This window comes from Macaca fascicularis, chromosome 4 (assembly GCF_037993035.2).
Source record: "Macaca fascicularis isolate 582-1 chromosome 4, T2T-MFA8v1.1".
NCBI lineage: Eukaryota > Metazoa > Chordata > Mammalia > Primates > Cercopithecidae > Macaca > Macaca fascicularis.
This window is the reverse complement of record NC_088378.1, coordinates 102,009,849-102,025,345: the sequence shown is the minus strand read 5'-3', so window position 1 is coordinate 102,025,345 and position 15,497 is coordinate 102,009,849. Positions and strand designations below refer to the sequence as shown.

Genomic DNA, 15,497 nt, shown 5'->3' with positions numbered 1-15,497 from the left:
GCAGTGAGCCGAGATTACCCCACTGCACTCCAGCCTGGGCGACAAGAGCAAAACTCCGTCTCAAAAAAAAAAAAAAAAAAAAAATCAAGTGTTCTGAATTCCCATTTAAATGTATTTTGGAAAGTATATAAAAATCAAGTATAAGATAGTTCTTCCCATATCTGCTGTTTTTCTTTCCTTTATTGCCAGTAAACAATACTAAATATCACATTGTTTCTCATCTCCTCAAAGACATTCTTGGAAACTTGTCCGTTCATGGCCACGTTGAGGACCAGGGCTGAGTAGCTGTGGGTTGGCACTTGGCAGTGAGCAGAATAGTATTCACTTGAAGGTTCTCATAATTATGAAAAATCATCTAATGAGGATATGATATTTATATTTTCAAGCTTCTGCTTTTAGCACGCATCAGGGAATGCCTTGTTCTTAGCTTAGATTCTCATTCCTATTCCCTTGCCTAGAATAGACATACTTATGAATCTTGTCCCAGTTTCCATGCCCTGATCCTCGGATCATCTCCAGGTGCCCATTCCTTTCAGAGGGATCTTCTGTGTTTACCAAAACCTGGTGAGGGATGAGAGCAGCTGTGGTCAGAGCACAAATCCAAACTTCTGCCCAAGGCCTTTGTCCTGCAGTGTACTCCCCTTTTCTTGCAGAGTAAAAGCCAAAGTTCTTACAGTGACCTAAAAACTCTGTAGGGACACAGTCTAGTCAGCCATTCCCAGATAGCCTCACCTCCTGTCCCTCTCCTTTTACCCAGTCTACTTCAGCCACCCCAGTCTTCTTGTTCCTCATTCACACTCAGAGTTTTTGCACCAACTGATCCTTCTGTCTTGAAACTTCTTTCATCAGATATCTGCTTGGCTCCCTTATTAACTTTGAATTTGCTCCAAAAGGCCTACCCTGCTCCTATTTAAAGCTGGAAAACTTCCAGCTCTTCCAAGCACCTTCATCCTCTTTTATCACTCTCTATAGCAGTTATCTTCCAATGCTCTATCTTTCTGTATTCCAGTGTACTTATTCATTATGTTATCTGCTTGCCTCCACTAGAAACATCAAGTGGACACAGATATGTTTACTCTGTCCACTTCTGTATCCCAGCATTTAGAAGAGCACCTGGCTCATAGTAAGCACTCAGCAAATATTTAATGAGTGGACTTATTTTGTTTAACAGAGTTAAAGTGATTTCTATGTATCGGGTACTGTTCTAAGCACTGTAAAAATACTTATTCATTTAAAGTCTGGTAACAACCCTGTTAAGAATGGATTTTTCATTCTAATTTTATAGGAAAAAAACTGAGGCACAGAGAGGTTAAGTTAAATTGTACACATTCCAGAAGTGGCAGAGCCCCTCCATGCTTCTATCCCCTGGGCTCTGCTAAATGAATGAATGAGATATAGTGGAAACCAGTTTTTCAGCACTTGGTCCTGAGCGTCCCACTCTGATCAAATTAATGATCCCAGTGTTTGACATTGACCCAGTGAAGTCACTGTGCTGGCCGTTTGCTTCCCCAAAACTTGTAGCTTATTAGTTATTTAGAAGCCAGTATCAAGGAGAAAGAGACAAGTAGGCCTTATCTACTGGGATAGGTCTACCTTTTAATGGAAGTATGAAAAGGATCAAAACAGAATATGCAAATACAGATCAAGGAACTAGTGAAGATTGGGCTGTGGAAATGAATCTCAAACCCCTTGGATCAGCGGTAGACCCTTCCTTCTGTTCCAGCTTGCCATGCTTTGCTAGGCTAAGGGCTGCCTCCACAGATTGCAGGAAACTGGAGCTTACCTGTGGGACAGACTGACACATATTTGCATACTAATTTGTACAATTAGCTGTAGCTTATTGGAATGATTACTTCAATGTTTGGGAAACATTTAAGATGATTGAAAGGGGGTAATTAGCATTTGGGAGGAGGCATATCTCCTATCAATTTTCCTTTGAGTCAATACTTAGGGAATCTCTGCTAACAAACTGTTGCCAAATAAAGATCCTGTTGGGTTTTCTTAAATTAATGAGATGGCTTGATTGTAATTATTCCATTAATTGTTTAAATGCAAATAAGTGCTATTAAGGGTCTTGAAAAGTGTTTCCTCTTAAATATGCTAAATCTTCCCCCTTGTCCTCTCATTTCTGTTCTGAATTTGCCTAGTAAATCCTCTTTAAATAAATGATACAAAAATAATCATCACCCAAACTCTAGTGGTATAATCACAAATTCTGAATTAATGGAGTCTGAATGGAAGTGATGAAGTGTATTAGTGTTATGGAAGAAGATAAGATTCCATTGAATCCGTATTTACTATGCAAACAAGTAGCGTAATAAAACAGAAGAAGTTGTAAAAATGGGAATTTTCAACAGTGTAAACAATTTATAGTCTCTGATGAGATACCAATCTTGGATATATAAACCAGTCTTTGAATACTGTACTTTCAGTGACTCTAGATACTCTTTATTATGGGGGAAAAAAATTCTTGCCTTAATACAATTCTATTCCCTGCCTGCCAAGATATGGGGCTGGGGGACACTGTACTTTCGGTGACTTTAGAAACTCTTTATTATGGGGGAAAAATGCTTGCTTTAATACAGTTCTATTCCCTGCTTGCCAAAATATGGAGCAGCAGAGTCTCCCCAGCTCCCACACTGCAGAGAGATGCTTGGGGCTTCCACCATGACAAGACAGTCCTGTAGGGAGGCGTGAGAGCATTTCCTCCCTCAAGGCTTCATGGCTGGCCTGGAATGTAAGCAAGGACGAAAAACGGGATGCAAACAAGAGAGAGGCAAGAGTTGTTTCCCTTTCAGCTTAGGAAATTTTTCAGAGTTCTCCTTTTTTCAAGAGGAGAATCCACTGCTGTGGGTTCCTTGTTCCTTTTTCCTTCAGCCCAGCCACCCCACTCACTCTGAGCCAGGCTGTAAATTTGCTTCCTGTGCACCTTGCTCCAGGACTTCTTTTGTCTAGATTTTACAAAAGGTCAACTTGACACTGCTGTATCACTTTACATCTATTCAGGCATCCCATGCTGCTTAGGAAATAGTAAGAAGTGCACTTTCTCTCTCCAATGCATTCTTTTCTGGGCAGACTCTTAGTTCTGAACAGACACTTATTTTTGCCCAGAGCTTATTTCTTGTTAATGTCCTGTAAATTCAATATATGGGTCTATATTTCCATGGCTTTGGTCACTAGCTGTGTACAGGATGCTTTATTAGTTAAAATTGTGAATCAGTCCTCTCATATATCATTAAACTACTACCATGGTCTCCAAATCAAGTGTCATGTTGCCAGGTAGGAATAAGTCTACAACCAAATAAAGGAGCAGAAGAGTAGAGGAGGGTTTCAAGTTACTGTGGCAGATCAGTTTCATCCTATACTAAGTGATTTTCCAAATCAATTCAAGCAATGGCAATTCATCCTGCTGTGGATGGAGGCCATCACCCATTAGAGGTTGTTTGGCAAGTGTGTGTGCATAATGGGTGGCAAGCAGGCAGTGATGTATTAAGATATATTGATGATGTGAGCAGAGGTGTATGACAGCAATAATATTCCAAACACTACTGTGAGCAAATAAGAGTGATGGCTTATGTACAGTAGGAGTCATCTCTATCAGAGATAAAGGCTACACTTAGCATGCACGGCATTTTCTCTCCAGCAGGGAAACTTTTGAAAAACAAATGGGAATCAGAATGTAGCTTGGTAAATAACACAACAGAGAAACAGATTATGATAGAAACAAAGGATGCTCCCATGAATTCCTGGATTCAGCTGTCAGGATAATTCACCATTAAATCTAACTGCTAAATATTTGCCATGTGCTATGTGTTATGCTTAGGGAGCATTAAAAAAATGCATTCTAAAACACTTGGAAATTGCCCAGGTAGTTCTCTTGTTTTTATCCTCAACTCAGTTTTTTTTTAAGCCAGTATAGAAACATTGATTCTTAATCTATTGTTGAATGGTTCAAATGAACAACAAGCAGAAGAGCTCATTAAATTAGTTCCAGATTATCTCTGATCAGGCCCTTCATCTTACTCAATTTAAGAGTATACTTGATTTATGGCATGAATGGTCTTGAATGATTTTGATGGATGACTGGAAACAATTAGAGATATAAATAAATAGCCCAGAATGATGACAGATTTCATGAAGAATACACTGTGAAGATTCACATGGTTAATAAAATTGAAATTATTAAAATAAAAGATCCTGCATATATTTGATTTTTCTTTGTGATCTAGTTGTTCAAAGCGGCAGAAAACTTTAAATTTTCCTTAATTTTGAAAGTGTGATTAATGGAATATTGTTACAATACCATTGATTTATATACTTTGAGGATAGTTAACTTCTTTATGTTTATTAGAAATTGCACTGAGAGCTAATATGCGGTTTCTATTTGCGGTGATATGTTCTGTTAATAGGGCCTCCTGTCAGTTTTTATTCTGAGATTTTTGCCTTTCCTGTCCTTTTGCATGAGCCTAACTGACTGAGTTTCAATATCAAGTTCTGAAATCAAGTGAGCATATTAGTGTGCATGTAATATGCACAGAAAGGTGTGTTTTCCTACCTCTCAAAGCTCACCAAAGGATATTATTCATATTGCCACCAAGTACATTTACACCAATAATATATACTTTGGTCATTGGAAAAATAAATAATCTTAGGTAATAAAATGCACTTTGGTGCTTATAAAGGAAAATAATCATCATATATAGAAGAGGAGGAAGGCAAGACTAGGTTTTGATTCAAAATGTTTTCTGTTTTGCTAGGAAGTCTAGAAGGAAATTGGCCAAATGACCTGAGGAGGCAGGGAGATTTCTCCCAGTGGCACATGTCGGTCCACAAGAAACCTAGGGGCATGGAAAGAAAGCAAGATTGTATCTGATTTCTACAGGACTCCAACACTACCCTGCCGATAGCCTTTTCTCCTCTGAAAGCCATGATCCCAAAGGTTTCCATTTCTTCCAGGTTTTTCACATTCTACCAACAAGCAGAATGTCTTCCCCACTGACAGCTCAACCATTGAGCTTCTCTGAGTTCTACCCCTTCATCAACACAGCCTTTGCTTTCTTAGTTACTGAGTAAATAAAACACACTGACCACTTCTGCTGAGCCTTCAGGAGCCACCTGGCTCCACCCTGAAGTTCCGTATTCTCCAAGAACTAAGACATTTGGAGATTCTGCCTAACATATGCTCAAATAAAAGGGATAACCTGTCTCTCACTTTCTTTCCCCCAGCAGCTTGTCTTAAGAACCATGGTGTAACCATTAGTGAAAAATCCTTTCAGGCTAGTAAAATGTAAAAAGAGAAGAGATATCGGGTAACCACAAATGAAAATATAATCATTCAGTGGTATAAACCATAGGAGTGAAATTAGGTAGTTACTGTCCTCCAGCTTACATTAATCAAAATAAGCCCACACTGTCACTAAGACGTCTTGCAGTAAGAAGCCATTCGCCCTCTCATTGTAATTAGTGTCATAAAGCTGAATAGACAGGTCAGAAATGAAAATCATAGGCCAATTAACTTATTCTCATTTTTCCACCTCCAGCTAGTTCTTTTTGAGAATTTTGATTTTAATAGATTAATGAAACAGTATGCTAATTGGGTTTTGCTGAGCCTGAAGCCTTGAACTGAAGGAAACTTCGACAAACATTTGGCTAGGGCCTGCTCTCGGAAGAGGAGCTATGATAATGGGTAAAGCAGTTCTCTAGAAACCACCACTCAGCAGAACTTCTGGCACATGGTTTTGTGAGTTGTCTAGTCGTGTGGCTTATCTTCCCCAATAGATTATAAACTCCTCGAGGGTGACAGAACACATTGCTGATCTTTATATCCTGCATGTTTATGGTATTCAGTAGACATTTATAAAATGAATTCATGAAAAGCAGAATATCTAGGAATAAAGTCAACATTGTAGAGCAGTTAGTTATGCTAAACTCTGTAAATACCCTCAAGGAAGAAGGAAGAAGCAGATTTTCTGGAAATCAAGGGATCTCCCAGTGTAAGAGCAATTCCTTTGGTCCAAAGAAGGGCAGCTGTAAGAACGGAGACATAACTCCTCAGTAAGAAAAGGTAAAAATTCTGAGAGTTCTCTAAGAACATGCCCAGCCCTGACCTGCCTCTCACTCTCAGTAGCACGGAAGCCGTACTATCTCTTGTCTTGACACAAGGGTCCACTTCAATTCACAGGACAAATATCACCAATATGAGAAGATAAGATTTGCTTTATAGTCAACTTGGCTGACATGTAGTTATTTCTCAAGGTCAGGATAGCTCTCTAAATAGAAATACTTGTTTGTTTTAAGGAATTTTATTTAAATTTGTGTATCTTAAATTTTAATTTTGATCTCGGCTCACTGCAACCTCCACCTCCCCGGTTCAAGTGATTCTTCTGCCTCAGCCTCCTGAGTAGCTGGGATTACAGGCGCCTGTCACCATGCCTGGTTAATTTTTGTATTTTTAGTAGAGACCAGATTTCACCATGTTAACCAGACTGATCTCGAACTCCTGACCTCAGGTGATCCGCTCACCTCGGTCTCCCAAACTGCTGAGATTACGGGCGTGAACCACTGCTCCCGGCCTCATGTAGTTCTTAAGAGGAAGAAAAGCCTCTAGATTAGTGAGAAGTAGACAAATTAGCAATTTGAATCAAATGAAAACTTGGTTTGATTTCATTCATTTTGGAGACTCTTTTGATGTTTCCATTTTGATCTGATTCAGGACACTCAGCTTTGATTCTAAGTTGAATTGGTTAATTTGTGATTATTTTACAAAATCATAACAGAATAGGTATCTGGGTCCAGTTCAAGGTGCAGCAAGCCATTTTCAATGTTTCCAGCTTGGTGTTTATGATTCAGACATGAATCATTTGGGCATACAGACACGCCCAAATAGAAACCTCAAACCAATTAAGGTATAAATAGGTTTCGGATGGGGGAGGATGGACAACCAAAAAAACCTCAGCGAGGCTCCTCCACAAAGGGCACCACTTCAGCTTGGCCCCTTGGGCAGACTTCACCTGTGGCAGGTAAAGGGGAAAGCCTAAGACATCCTCTGCCCTGATGCAGATGTGACTTACAGAACATAAAACGTAAACACAGAAGGGATCATCTGGGTGGCTGCTCATGCTAGGCAGGCATTATAGCTGCTAAGAGCCAACCCATCCCTAAGAATCTAAAATCACTACAAGAGAGGACAAAAGTCCTCTCATCATGGCATCCCAACTAGTAACTGGGATGCATAGGGCCACTCCAGGTAGGCAGCTAGGGGTAAACCAGGAATGTCCTGCTGTTCCCAACTCTTTTCCCCAAGAAGGGGGCATCCACTTGCTGCCTCCAGCCCATATGGTCTCAACTCATGGCCTCAATACCTGATGAAAACCAGCCTTGATCCTTCCTTAGTAACAAAGTGTCAATCAGTCATTTGAAATGAGCATTTTCAAACTATTGCCCTCCCTATGATCTTCTGAAGAACCTCTGGGATAAATGAACGTTGTTATTTAGGTATGGTTAAATGAATTACTTTTCAGGAGCAGATTTATATATTAACAGGTGTGAAAAACTTGAATGGATAAATCATTTATAAAGAAAATTCAGGAATCAACTAATCCCAAGGGGGAAGACCTACTAAGACACTAGATTTTGCTGGAGCTACTCAAATTAATCTATATCTTCCTAAGACTTCCAATCAATGAGGCTAGCTGCAGTGACAGTCTGTCAAAACAACGTCAGTCATTTTTCTCCAAGGCAGGAAGCATCCATACCCCTTCACACCTTAATCTAATTTCCCCCATCTCCACCCCACTCCTACCTCTATGACCCTCTTCTCCCCATACCCACCCCACGAAGTGTCTACTAGCCAACTTAGTGAAGTTCTGTCATGCTCTCACAACCACCTCTGTGCAGCAATGATTCTGTAAATATCCATGTGTCCTCAACTCCAGGTCAAATTAGTCCCTTTGGTAAAAACATTCATTCCCTCAAATTCTCTTCCAATACACTAATATACCTTCCCAAAAAGTAAGGAGAAGTTTGAAAGCTAGCTAGATTGATGATGGTATGTGATATTCTGTAAGTTATGGCTAGTAAGCATGTTTTTAGGATATTTTTCTGCTCTCCAAAGAGAAAAAATTCCTGAAGATAATTTACTTTTGTATATTTCCACATTTTGATTTAAGTTTGGAGCCATCGCTGGATCTTAATTTCATTCCCCTAATATGTGTTATACTAGTAGAATTTTCCACATTACATAGAATTATAACTGCAACCCTTCTGACTGATGCCTTCTTTTTTTGCGTTTTACGATGCAGTTTACGTCACAAATTCTTTCCCTGCAGGGATTATGTAAAGAGGCCTGCTGATCTGCTAGCCCTATGTTACTTTAAGTATATGCACACACACAAAAAGGAACAAAAATAGCTGGGAATTGATTATGTTGATATTCTGAATAAAAGCAATAGTTCTAATTATGTATGTCTAATTAGCCACAGCTCTTCAAGAATTGGTGCAAATGTCACAGGGTTTATAATGTCGGCATTTCATCTTCACGAAAATGCTATTTGATGGCATAAAACCAGAAAAAAACTAATGGTCACAGAAGACAGCTTGTAGATTAGACAAAGGTCACTGTGTTTTAATGAACAGTGCTGTTAATTAATGAGAAAACAACTGGAACATGAGTTTTTAAGCATTGTGAATTTGTACCCAAAAAATCAATCTGCCTAAAACAATTTTAAGTAGCTAAAAACAAAATAACTGCAAGAACATAATTTAAACCTCAAATGGTACAGCAGAGTTCTATATATCAATTAAATTGAATCACAGTTCTCAGGTATGACATATGAAGAGGCTTCTTTAATGTCTGGAAAAGAGGGTTAATATGGATTGGTAGTCTCAAAACACATTGTAGATAAAATTCAGGACTAGCTCTACCACTGCCTTTTTTTTTTTTTTTTTTTAAACAGAGTCTCGCTCTGTTGCCCAGGCTGGAGTGCAGCAGTGAGATCTCGACTCACTGCAAGCTCCACCTCCTGGGTTCACGTCATTCTCCTGCCTCAGCCTCCCGAGTACCTGGGACTACAGGGGCCCGCCACCATGCCCGGCTAATTTTTTGTATTTTTAGTAGAGATGGGGTTTCACTGTGTTAGCCAGGATGGTCTCGATCTCCTAACCTCATGATCCTCCCAGCTTGGCCTCCCAAAGTGCTGGGATTACAAGCGTGAGCCACCACGCCCAGCCACCACTGCCTCTTAGGCTTCTTAATTTCCCTATCATTTAAGAAAAATAAGAAAGGTCTTCTACATTTTACCAAAATTATATGAGGACAAATGAGGAAACACTGTAACTCCTGCAAGGTAAGTGATAAAAATAATAAACATTGATTGCCTTTGCTTTTGTAAAGAGCTATCAAAGCCAAGCTTCTAGGGGCTTCAATAAGGAAGGACAGGACCATTGTTAATAACATCAAATTTCCACTACAGCTTTCCTCCAGATAAGTCAAATATTCTGAATATTATTCACTAATCTCTTTAGCTACCATTTCAGTAAACAGCGAGTATTTTATTTCAACTAAAACCAAGCAAGAGAAAATGAACTGCTTTATCCTTAGGTACAGTGGCAAAGGCACCAGAACTTGTCTCATGGCTTACCCAGCAAGGGTCAGAAGAACCAGCCCTAATTTAAATAATCTCAACTGAATGTAACAAATTTTTATATTTTCAACTGATATGAAAATAAAACAGTGAGACCCCATCCAAAGGGCGATTTAAAGAGTACCTCTAAACAAAACACAGTGAGATCAGACCCAGCATCTGGATTTGAAGAAGAACACATTTCCTCTTATGAATCTATCCCATTGTCTAGATTGCTGGTAATGGCTTTTTTTAATGTAAATTGTTATTGAGATAATTGTAGATTCACATGCCGTTGTAAGATATAGTAGACATGTCCTGTGTATACTTTACCCAATTTCCCAAAAAGGTAACATTTTGTAAAACTATAGTATAATATCACAACCAGGATAATAATATTGATACAGCTCACAAATCTCATTCAGATTTCTCCAGTTTTACTTGAATACATTTGTGGTCAGGGGGCAGTATTAGCTCTGTACAGTTTTATCACATGCAGAGATTAGTATATCTAACACAACAGTCAAGATATTGGACAATTCCATTGTAATGAGGATCTCTCAAGTTGCCCCTTTCTAATCACATCCACCTTCACCTTCACACTTGCACACCTCTTCCCTTTCCCAGCCTGATGCCAGCAACCACTAATCTGTTCTCCATATCTGAAATGTTTTTATTTCAAAAATGTTATATAAATGGAATAATACAGTGTATAACTTTTCAAGAATGGCTTTTTTTGTGTGCTCAACATAATTCCCTGGCAATTCATTTATGTTACTCTGTGTATCAATAGTTGATTCATGGCCGGGCGCGGTGGCTCAAGCCTGTAATCCCAGCACTTTGGGAGGCCGAGACGGGCGGATCACTAGGTCAGGAGATCGAGACCATCCTGGCTAACACGGTGAAACCCCGTCTCTACTAAAAAATACAAAAAAAACTAGCCGGGCGAGGTGGCGGGCGCCTGTAGTCCCAGCTACTCAGGAGGCTGAGACAGGAGAATGGCCCGAACCCGGAGGCGGAGCTTGCAGTGAGCTGAGATCCGGCCACTGCACTCCAGCCTGGGCGACAGAGGGAGACTCCGTCTCAAAAAAAAAAAAAAAAAAAAAAAAAATAGTTGATTCATTTTTATTATTGAGTAGCATTCCATGGTATGGAGGCAATAGAACTTGTTAAACCATTCTCATAGTGAAGAATATCTGTGCTGTTTTGGGGGTCTGGTCATTATGAATAATTCTGCTGTGAACATTCATGTACAGGTTTTTGTACAAACATAAGTTTTCACGTCTCTGACATGAATGCCCAAGAGTACAATTGCTGAGTCATATGGTAACAATATGTCCAATTTTATAAGAAACTACCATGCTCAGAGGGACTATACTGTTTCACATTCCCATCAGCAGTGTTTGAATGGGCCAGCTTCTCTGCATCCTCCCTAGCATTTTATATTGTCACTATTTTTTGCCACTATTTTTTATTTTATACATTCTGCTTGCTGTGTAGTGATATATTGTAATCTAATTTGCATTTTTCTCATGGCTAATTATGTCAAATATCTTTTCATGTGCTTCTTTGCCATATATGTAACCTCTTTTATGTATGTCCTCTTTTATGAATATCCTATTTATATCTTTGCCAATTTTCTAATTGAGGTTTTGGTTTTTTACTGTTGAGTTTTAAGGTTTCTTTATATATTTTAGATATTAGTCCTTTGTCAGATATGTGGTTTACAAACGTTTTCTCCCAGTCTATGGCTTGTCTTTTCATCCTTAGTACCTGGGCTCTCATGGAGTAAGTTTTTACTTTTGATGGAATCCGATTTCTCATTTTTTCCTTTTATAACTTCTGCTTTTGATGTCAAGACTAAGAACTCTTTGCTTAGTCCAAATCCCAAAAATGTCTCCAATTTATTTATTTATTTATTTATTTATTTTTTGAGGCGGAGTCTCACTCTGTCGCCCAGACTGGAGTGCAGTGGTGCAATCTCACTACAAGCTCCGCCTCCCGGGTTCACGCCATTCTCTTGCCTCAGCCTCCCGAATAGCTGGGACTACAGGCGCCCACCACCGCACCTGGCTAATTTTTTGTATTTTTAGTAGAGACGGAGTTTCACCGTGTTGGCCAGGATGGTCTCGATCTCCTGACCTCGTGATCCGCCCGCCTCGGCCTCCCAAAGTGCTGGGATTACAGGCGTGAGCCACCGCCCCCAGCCGTCTCCATTTTTTTTTACTACAAGTTTTATTATTTTATGTTTAATTTTTAAACCCATGGTCCATTTTTAAGTGATTTTCATAAGATAGGAAGTATAGATTAAGTTCCACTTTTTTGCCTATAGATGTTCAATTTTTCCAGCATCACTTGTTGAGGGCTCTTCTTCCTCCATTGAAATGCTTTTTCACCTTTAAAACAAATCAATTGAGCATATTTGTGTGGGTCTAGTTCTGAATTCTCCATTCTGTTCACTGTTCTATATGTCTATATGTTCTATATGTCTATCCCTCCACCAATCCACAGTCTTGATTACTGGAGCTATAATAGTAGGCGTTAATATCAGGTAAAGTGATTGATCTTGTTTTATTCTTCTTTGACAGCATTGCTTTAGTTATTCCAGGTCCTGTGCATTTCCATATAAATTTTAAAATAAGTTTGTATCTACCCCCCCAAAAAAATTGCTGAGATTTTGACAGGAATTTTATTAGACCTGTAGATCAATTTGGGAAGAATTGACATCTTTACTATGTTGAGTCTTCCAATTCATAAACACGGTATTTCTCCTCACTTATTTAGGTCTTCTCTGATTTCTTTTATCTGCATTTTGTAATCTCAATGCACATAAACTGTGTGTGTTTTTCTAAGTGGATATTTAAGTTTTATTTTTATTTGGAATTATTATAAATAATATTGTTTCTAATTTTCATTTCCATATGATCATTGTTAGTATAAAGAAATGATTCATTTTTTACATTGATCATATATTGTGCAGCCTTAGTGAACTCACTCGTTTCAAGGGTGTCTTCGTAGATTCCTTTGGATTTTTCTGTAGACAGTCATGTCATTTGTAAATAGAGACCATTTTATGTTTACCTTTCCAAACTGCATGCCTTTTTTTTTTTCTTTTATTTGGTTTATTGCAGCAACTATTAATATAACTTACAATACTATGTTGAATAAGAGTGATGAAAATATACATCTTGGTTGTTCTTAATATTAGGGAAAAGCATTCAGTCTTTCACTATTAAGTACGATGTTAGGTTTGTTGTAAATGCTATTTATCTAATTAAACTGTTAAACCTCTTTTGCTAAGTTGCTGAGAGTTTTTTAAATCATAAATGGGTGTTGGATTTTGTCAAATGCTATTTCTTCATCAATTTATATGGTTATATTTTTTTCTTTAGCTTTATTGTATAATGCATTATATTGATTGAGTTTAACCATTGAGCTAGCCTTGCATACCTGGAATAAATCCTACTTGCCTATATATTGACTGATTGACTAGCAAAAATATTTGCTAATATTTTGTTGAGGATTTTTGTGTCTAAGTTTATGATATATATTGGTATGTAGTTTTTGTTTTGCTTCGTTTTATTGTCTTTGTCTGGTTTTGGTGTCAGGGTAATATTGACTTCATAAAAAGATTGAGAAAGTTTTTTCTCCTCTATTTTCCGGGAGAAATTGTGTGAAAATGATATATTCTTATTTAAATGTCTGGTTGATTTTTCCAGTGAAACCATTTGGCCTGGACATTTCTGTTTGGGGAGATTTTAACTATCAATTCAATTGCTTTAGAGGTTATAGGGCTACCCAGATTGTCTATTTCTTCTTTGTTGAGTTTTGGTAGCTTGTAGTTTTACAGTATTTGGTCCATTTCTCCTAAGTTATCAAGTGTATGTGCATAAAGTTACTCATAGTACTCCTTCATTTTTTCAGTGGCTGTAGAATCTGTAGTGATATCCCCTATTACATTCCTGACATTGGGGATTTTTTGTCAGCTTTCAAGAAAGAGATTTATCAACTTTGTTGATTTTCTCAAGGAACTACTTTTTTGTTACATGGATTTTCCATATTGTTTTCCTGTTTTCAGTTTCATTAATTTATGCTCTTTTCTATATTATTTCCTTCTGTCTTCTTCCTTTGGGTTTATTTTACCCTTCTTTTTCCAATTTATTGAGGTAGGAACTAAGATTATTAATATGAGACCTTTCTTCATCTATAATGTAAGCATTTAGTGCTATAAAGTTTCTTCTCAGCACTGCTTTTACTGCATCCTACATATTTTGTTATGTCATTTTTTATTTTCACTCAGTTCAATGTATTTTTTTAATTTTTTGAGACTTTCTCTTTGACCAATGGATTACTGAGAAGGATATTGTTTAATTTCCACATGTTTAGAGATTTGCTTGTCTTTCTGTTATTGATTTCTAGTTTTATTCCATTGTGGCTTGAGAACACATTCTGTCTGATTTTATTCTTTTAAACTTGTTGAAATTTGTTTATGACCCAGAACATAATCTATCTTAATAAATGTGCATAGATGCTTTTTAAAAATGTGTATTCTGCTGATGTTAGGTGAAATGTCTCATATCCGTCAGATCCTGTAGGTTGAATGTGTTGTTCAGATAGTTCACATACTTGTTAAATTTCTTTCTAGTAGTTCTATGCCCATAGTTCTGAGCAAGGATAAGGTGTGTTAATGAAGTCCCCAAATACGACTTAACATTTGTCTATTTTTCCTTTCAACCCTATTAGTTTCGCTTTATGAATTTTGAGACTCTCCTGTCATTTTTCCCTCCCTCCTTAAAAAAAAAAAAAGCAGCAAACAATATTTCTGAACAATAGGGCTTGAATAAAGAACTTGTAAATGTAATTTATCCTGCCTTACTGCAACATAGGAATAGTGCAGTGACCTTGACATACCTAAGAACAATGGGCATCTGTCATTTGTTAAGAACAGTGGGCATACTGATGTCATCTGTTTCCATGAAAAACAAAAATTACTACACAGTAGTGTTCAGGGACACAGGCCACATTTGGGATTTTCTTGGGATCCCTTATAATATGAGTACTCACAACTGGTGTTCCAAATGTCCTGGCATAAGTAGGAATTAGGGGCAGGGATTAAAAAGTGGATCTGCCATTTAACCTAAGTTGGGCACAGGCACAACTACATGGGCATTTTGGGCTTGAGTATGTTTTCTGTATTTGGAAAGATGTGCTGGATTAACAACAAATGATCTGGCACTTTATATACCTTAATAAAGGAACAGACTCAACTAGCCAGATATACATTCAAAACCAAAACAAAGCCAAAACCAGACAAAACCTTCGGATTATTAATGAGTGTATGTTGACCCTCGTTTTGGTTATCTGCATAAAGTCATCTTTGAAGGTTTATCCTATAAGTAGTTTTGAATAACGGTGAGTAAGCAGTGATGATATTGGATATTTATTTCCCATCATGAGAAATATTTGTGGATTACTTAGTGCAAAATAAAAGAAGGATAGAATGATAGCTCTACTAGTCCTTTCAAAAGTGCAGCATATCATCCCATGCTCTAACTAAAGAAACAGACATTTGCCTGAAATTTGCAACAAAAATGCCACTTTTATAAATTTGGTAACAGTTTTTATCCTGCGAGTAGAATGGGAGAGTGGGGAGTAGGTTAGAATGTTTACTTTCTCTGCTTTCTATTTCTGTGATGTTTGGAAGTTTTAATAAAGACAATATATTACTTTTACAATTAAGATATTATGATAAAAATCTATAAATATTGTTCTACATTATAAATGTTGAATCAACCCTTGCTTTAAAACAAGAAAGGGAATTATTTTTAAAGGAAAAACAATTTTGATAAATTAAGTGCTTGTTCCTATAGGGACAAC

At 37.7% G+C, this 15,497-nt stretch overlaps 1 protein-coding gene across 11 annotated transcripts in view; it reads left to right on the top strand.

Annotated features, from left to right (window-relative positions):
- KCNQ5 (potassium voltage-gated channel subfamily Q member 5) overlaps positions 1-15,497 on the top strand; it is a 567,701-nt gene that overhangs the window by 387,765 nt on the left and 164,439 nt on the right. The gene's annotated exons all lie outside the window — the stretch shown is intronic.